This window comes from Mytilus galloprovincialis, chromosome 5, assembly GCF_965363235.1.
Source record: "Mytilus galloprovincialis chromosome 5, xbMytGall1.hap1.1, whole genome shotgun sequence".
Classification (NCBI taxonomy): domain Eukaryota; kingdom Metazoa; phylum Mollusca; class Bivalvia; order Mytilida; family Mytilidae; genus Mytilus; species Mytilus galloprovincialis.
Window position 1 is genome coordinate 37181540 of NC_134842.1, and position 7060 is coordinate 37188599.

The following is a 7060-nucleotide window of genomic DNA, read 5'->3' on the forward strand; positions in this document are numbered from 1 at the left end:
CTTCATTTTAAATAGATACGTAAAGCTTGTGGTGTGTGTTTATTGTAAATGTGTGCAATATAAGAAATTGATTGTCAAATAATGCAAAATGTCCACCTTGAGATTCGTAAGCCGTAGCAAAGTCTGTATTTATTGACTCTAGTTCAATAGGTTTATCTGCGTTACACTGTTGGTCTCCTTCATCTTGTTGTCGATTTTGTTTAGTTTAATCTTCTTTTGAAAACGTAAAATTGACCGTTTATCTGCCCTATCTTTCACACCACAAATGAAAAGTATCCAGACGACTGAATATTAAACAGGTAGTCAATATGCTGACGAAATCCATTCTGATTCTTGTCAATTGATATGGCTTTTTGAATATCTGGTCGTTGAACACATTAATTCAACTGTTTCCGACATGTTGTTTGTTGTAAACCTGTGTCTGTATTGGTTGCCCTAGTCACGTATTCAATGTAAGGAACCATCAAAAGTATTCTGTAATTATGATTAGACAACATTTTCCCGCTATTCTCCGAAATCCGAAGAAAATTGTTTTAAACTGTGACATTCAAATATAAAATATGTAGAGAAATACTTATATTTTAGTTTTGTACCTTTTTCAGCATGGACAACATCTGTTAACTATATTTATAGGATTCAAGTTGAAAACATGATCTCTATTCATAATATTTAATTATTATTTGGATCATTTTACTTTTTACTTGATGCAGCTATTTTTACTTTTCATCTATTTATTTTTTTTAGTTTCACGTAATGATATTATTATTTATAGGTGTGGGGCTTTTTTTAATACCATATGCCTGGTTAGTCCCAAACTATAAGTTGGTGAATTACAAGACAAATAAACATCAATTGAGGTTGAGAAATGATCAGTTAATAGCAGCTTACAAAAGGCACTGGAAGTGTCAACATTATTTGTCATCTGATAAAAATCTAAAATAGTTTACAGGTTTCCATCTAAGATCAACCTCTTCGAACATATAGTAAAAGAGTATAATATTAAAAATACTTTCATTGTCATTTCCATGAGTTCTGTTTTTATAATTATATGACACGTTGATGTTCTGTTATAATTGAAGTTGTCCTTGTGAAATATGTAGAAGTAGTGTCGGCGATAATCTGATTAGAAAGCAAATCTACCTCTTCGAAAGCTGGTGACGTTTCTACAAGCATTTGGTATCTACAAAAATATATAAGGTCAATCAAACTTACATAACTGTGCATCTTGAAACTTCGCCAATATCTGTCAATATATTCATATGTTATATCATAACTTTTCATTTTTGCATTGTGTTCAATTCATCAAGCAGTCGGTTAATTTCAGTTCGATCGACTTTAAACCCAAAACAAAAATAGATACCTTGAACAATGCATATTGACCTTTAGTTGTTAATGTCTGTGTCATTTTGGTCTTTTGTGGATAGTTGTCTCATTGGCAATCATACCACATCTTCTTTTTTATATTATAATATTGATTTTAATTTTCCCAACGTACAATATATTCATATACACACATTTTCATGTTGTTGTTCTAGACTTTTTTAAAAATAGAAAAGTTATATATACTGACTTTTTTAAGGTTGCAATTTTTGAAGTTATCTGAGGTCTATTTTATTCATTACTTGAATTGAAATGATAACTTGCTTATCGTCCTATGACAAATGTCTCATACACATTCAGAACGACAAACAAATAACTCCAAATTAAACCGATGGGTTGAATAAAAATCAATAAGCCTACATACCAGTTAGATAATCGGGAAATTGATTTTTGGTGTCTTAACGCCACATTTATGCTATTTCGTGGCGGCAAGTTTTTATTGGTGGATGAAGCCGGAGTGCCCGGAGAAAACCACCGACCTTCGATAGGAAAACTGACAATCCTAGTCAATTAAGATTGGAGTCAAGTGCACCCGCACGAGAGGGGTTCGAACTCACAACCTCAGTGTTGACTGGCTAGTGATTACAGTAGGAACTACTCAGACCACTCGGCCACTGAGGCCCCAGTCGACTTGTGAGTTTCCAATAAATTCATAATGGGTCGAATGTAATCAAATAATTACGAAAACGTCGAGGAAAACAAAATCAACGTGTTATACTAGTACTGAAGCACCGTCTCTATATGCAACTGGTACATGTTAACTGTTGAAAATGAACGGTGATCTGTATCTAATTGCTCACCTTTTTTTTCCCTCGGTCTTAAGTGAATATTTGTACCATTTCCAATTTCACTTTTGAGGTAAATTGTTAACAACGGTATTGCAATGTGTTGTTGAATTCTTTTTTTAAATGAATCTAAATGTGAATTCCTTGAAGTTTTCGGAATGTATCTCTCTCATGCAAAGCTCTAATTCTTTGACTATACTTTTTAGTCCTATATTGTGTACAGCTTTTCGTATTTCTAATAAGCTTTGGATTTTCAGATATTTTGACCTCGAGCGTCACTGAAAAGACATTGGTTTTTTAAATGCGCATCTGGTGCAGAAACATTGGTACTGTCTATGTTATTACTATCACTGGGTCGATGCCTCTACTGGTGGACTGAAAGTCCCCTTGGGTATCACCAGCCCATTAGCCAGTAATTTGGTAGTGACATGAAAATACAGATTAGTATGTTATTAAAATTTGCTGTTACAACGTTTTGGAAATTATTTTAAATTAAGGAATGCATTTCCCTCATGCAAAGCTCTTATTCACTGGTCAGCTTTGGCTATGCATTTTTTTGCCTTTTTTGTGTACAACTCTTCGTAATTTTATTAAGCTGTGGGTTATCAAATATTTTGACCTCGATCATCACTGCGGAGACATTGTTTGTCGAAATGCACATATCTTCAAAATGTAATTGTGTACAGTATCAATATAGCATGACAAAATAGAAGTTTATCTTTTCAATCTACTACTTTAAAGTACTTTGATTAAACTGTTCCATGTTGTTACACCTACGAAGTTATATGTAACTAAGCACTGCTGTTGTGAATATTCATTTCGTTGTACTAACTCCGCCGTGACATAGAAATATAAAAATAGATAAAAGTATTGGAAATATATATCATATCAATAAATCAAATATCAAATGTGTATGTACAACATTACTTTTTAATATTGATATTAATGAATTACAGCATGAAACGAGCTATCCATGTTTATATTCAAATTGATTGTTTCAATAAACATATCATTGAGTATCAAGCTGTAATTATTTTTTTCGATTTTCATACAAAGTAAATTTATTTTCCACAAGAATATTCTGCAGCTAATTCGCTTTGTATTCCATATCGTTCACAAAGGGAAAATCCAGCGAGGAGATCGTCGATAGAAACGCCATCTGGCGGGGGAACTGGTCCGTTTTCATATTCTGCTGGAAGATTGTCACTGAACGTTTTTTGGCGGTAAAATCCTAAATCTTTAATCAGGTTATCTAACTTTTCATATGTGGTTTTGTCCAATGGTATTCTCTGAAATATAAATGTCAAAAAGTGTCATTGATATGACAGTAAGATGCAGGAAAATAAGAGATCCGTTTATGCGGTTGTTGAATTTTTTTATTTTTCTTTGTACAGCGTTCTGTAAATTCAGAAATTATTGCGAGGTTTTTATTATTGCAAAAAATGCGACAGGGTTGTAAACGCAATAATGTTAACTTTTAAAAACTTCATATTAATTAATTAAAACATGATTTATCGCATTTAAGTCTAAAATGACAAAATCACAATAATAAATGTACGCAATAATTTCTGAAATTACAGTATTTAAATATATGTCTCATCTAAAAGGACAAGAGTCTACATAAATAAAGTTCTGAATCAGTTTAATATAATTCTTCAACTTTACTGGTGAATTGGAGCTAAAAAAAATAATCACAGAATCATGCTCATATTTTTCTTTAATAGGAACATCGTATGAAGAAAATTATATCAAATTGCAAATTAGTAGATCAATAACAAAAGTACTGTAAACGCAAAAATTATTTAATTGTACATTTTATGTTTTAAAAACTTTCTTCCACGACTAACTTACAAATATTTCCACGTCATTTTTATTGTACAATATTAGTTCTGGTATCTTGTTCGCTTCTGTAACATTCAACTGTGGTATACTGTAACGGTTAAGGAATAACAGTGTAGGCATAATCTCTAAACAGAAACAAACAAACGGAAGAGCTTTTTCGCTTACCTTTTCCTGTGACATTAAATGATTGATAATGAAGTCTAAGATGCATGATTTTTATAAGTTGTTATTGGCTTTGAACTGCGAGTACTGTCAAATCTGTATCAAATCTGTAATTTCTATTGTTGGGATGCACAAGTACTCGTCCACTCTGTGAATTGGTTGGATATATTGCTATTTGTATCCATCTGATTAGTTTAACCTTTATAACTGATCATTATAGTTTGTTCTTATGATTTGATATACAATTGTACTATAAAACCACTCTCCCAGGTCAGGGTGAGTGTTTAGCGCCATCTAACAAGTTCTGTATGTGCTTTTCCATGGTCAGAAGCCTGTACATAATTCAGTCGCTATCGTCTATCGCTGTGTAGCATATTTGTTTTTCGTTTATTATTTTGTACATAATTAGGCCACTAGTTTTCTCGTCTGAACTATTTTACATTTATCTTTTCGAGACCTTTTAATGCCGATTATTCGGTATTAACTTTGCTCATTGTTGAAAGTCGTATGGTGATCGATATATAGTTGTTAATTTTTGTGTTATTTGGGCGCTGGTAGATAGTTGTTTCATTAGCAATCATACACGTTATCTTTTTTTATATACAAAAACTCTTTAACTAAATCAAAGATTCTTATTTCATTAGTACTAATGAAATGATCACGGTCTTGTGTAACAAATGTAATATTTAGAGACGAAACTCTGCATAATGATACTCAAGTGATAGGCAATTATAAGATCTGAAAGACGGTGTTTCAAAACTTATACAGGGTGATTTAGGATGATCGGGATAAAAGTAACAGGATATTAAGGTCATCACAAAGCCATCGTTTATAGTCAAGCCCAGCAAGTTTTTTTTTATATTTACATTTTATGTTGTGATTAATAGCAATGTACAGTGAAACCTGGCTAACCGAATCCTGGCTAACCAAATCCTGCTTAAGCCGAAAAACTGTATAACCCAAACATTTTCTAAAGCACTGTCATATCGAAATGTATGTGTTGTGAACCTGATAAAACCGATGATCGCCCAAAACCGAACAAAATCTTAAGTCCCGAAGAGGTTCGGTTTAAACAGGTTTCACTGTATTAAGATTAATTCCAACAGTAACATACTTCGGATGAAGCACTAGTAAGCAAAACCTCTGAAACACATATGGGGGCATCACCTTTGAACTTTAGTGGGTTTTGTGTTTTCAGCTATCTTTATGTGCGACCATTTTAAATGAACCAAATTTGTATCTGTCTTTCGACTAGTATCTTATATTGGGTAATCACTAGTGTGAAGCTATCCGTCGATAACAGCTGGCGTTAATATTCATTAGGCCAGCCTTCAATAATATGCATTAACCCCATTAATATTAAAGCCTGCAAGCTTCTCACAACTTGGATAATCTACAAAATTAGTAAAGATATATTAAGGGTAAAATAGTGGATACTAGTAAAGTCCTTCCTTGTGGAACCAGTCCAGAACGTGTTTGTACTTCTTCTTAAACGATCATTTGTTACTCAACTGAAATAAAATAAAAAATAAGTTAGAATTCATATTGAAAAGTGTGATTTGCTTCCCATTTTTTTTACTAGTATTCATTCTTTCAATTCTTTGAAAATTGTAACAAATTTGTGTCTGCTCAGCTGAAGCAATTAATATATATGTTTGTGAACTCTAAAATAATGTTTACTGAAAAAAAGAGCTTTTCACGTTTAAGATAATATCACAATGTTTTGACTATAGTAATCTTGCAACATCATCTTTTATGTTTTTAAATGATTTGATTAATATTATTTGCTGAACGGGAGCTACCATTTGATTTTTATGGGGGGGGGTGGGGGGGGGGCAGAACCGAACAGAGTGAAAAATAAAAAGGCAGGACAGAGATTACAGCTTAAAAAATGCAGGACATAATTTTTCATTATGCCCCCCCCCCCCCCATAAAAATCAAATGGAAGCTCCCTAATTTATAAACTATTGTAATATTTTGACTGATTGGCAGCCATCTTGAAAATGACCGCCAGATTTGATTTTTCAGGGATGGTCTATAGCTGAAATTGACTACCATACATATGATAGATCTACAATTGTGCAAAGTTTCATGCTTTTATCTTCAAACCCACAATTCTTCTCAAGATATTCACGAATCAGCTGGACTACAAAGTAAACTGTTGAGAGCGTGTGATGTGCACTGTAAAGACAATACAAATTTTAAAAAGTATAATATATAACCGTTTAAGCTGCTCTTGTCCAGAGTTTATGTTTTAATTCATCAAAACTTTAGTGTTATCAGTACTTACAGTAACGATGCCTTTGAATATTTTGTTGTCAGAACTACAAAGTAAAGACTCAAACAGTAGAAAAAATCCGAGCAAACCAACGATGTTCATATTTCTTTTTTCCTGTGTTGAATAAACATATCACGTCATCTTTAAATGGTCAATAGTGGTTATCTATATAAAACTGCAACAGCTGTCTCATTCAGTGTATTATACTTTTTCTATTGAAAATCGTTTTTATTATGTGTATTAATCGATTATCTTATGAAAATACATATGATAAATTAACCTTTCTTCAATTAAATCGGATTATCTGTGGCACCCTTTCATACTAAGATTTTTTTTTAAATTGACTGAAAATTGTAGGTAATGATGTTGATGCCGTGCTCTTCTTATAATGAATTGACGAGGTCCTGGTTCTCATCGTGTTAAACAAATGTGATGTTCATAAAAAAAAACATATTTAACAAATCTGTACGTAGGAAAGTTTTTGTATTGTAAAAAGTGTAATACCACCAAATCATGGTACGTCAAATCCGGCTGTATACGAAAATAGATCGAAAAAAAATATTCTCTTGAATTTGGCAGTTGTAGGTTATTAATCCTACATTTTATTACAGTA

At 32.4% G+C, this 7060-nt stretch overlaps 1 long non-coding RNA gene across 1 annotated transcript; it reads right to left on the reverse strand.

Moving 5' to 3' along the window:
* Nucleotides 1-3077: 3077 nt before the first annotated feature.
* LOC143074475 (uncharacterized) lies at nt 3078-6612 on the reverse strand. Its single transcript, XR_012977879.1, has 4 exons — nt 6460-6612; nt 5607-5680; nt 4017-4095; nt 3078-3454 (listed from the first exon to the last, which is right to left on the reverse strand). It is a non-coding gene; the product is annotated as an uncharacterized LOC143074475 (long non-coding RNA).
* Nucleotides 6613-7060: the final 448 nt, after the last annotated feature.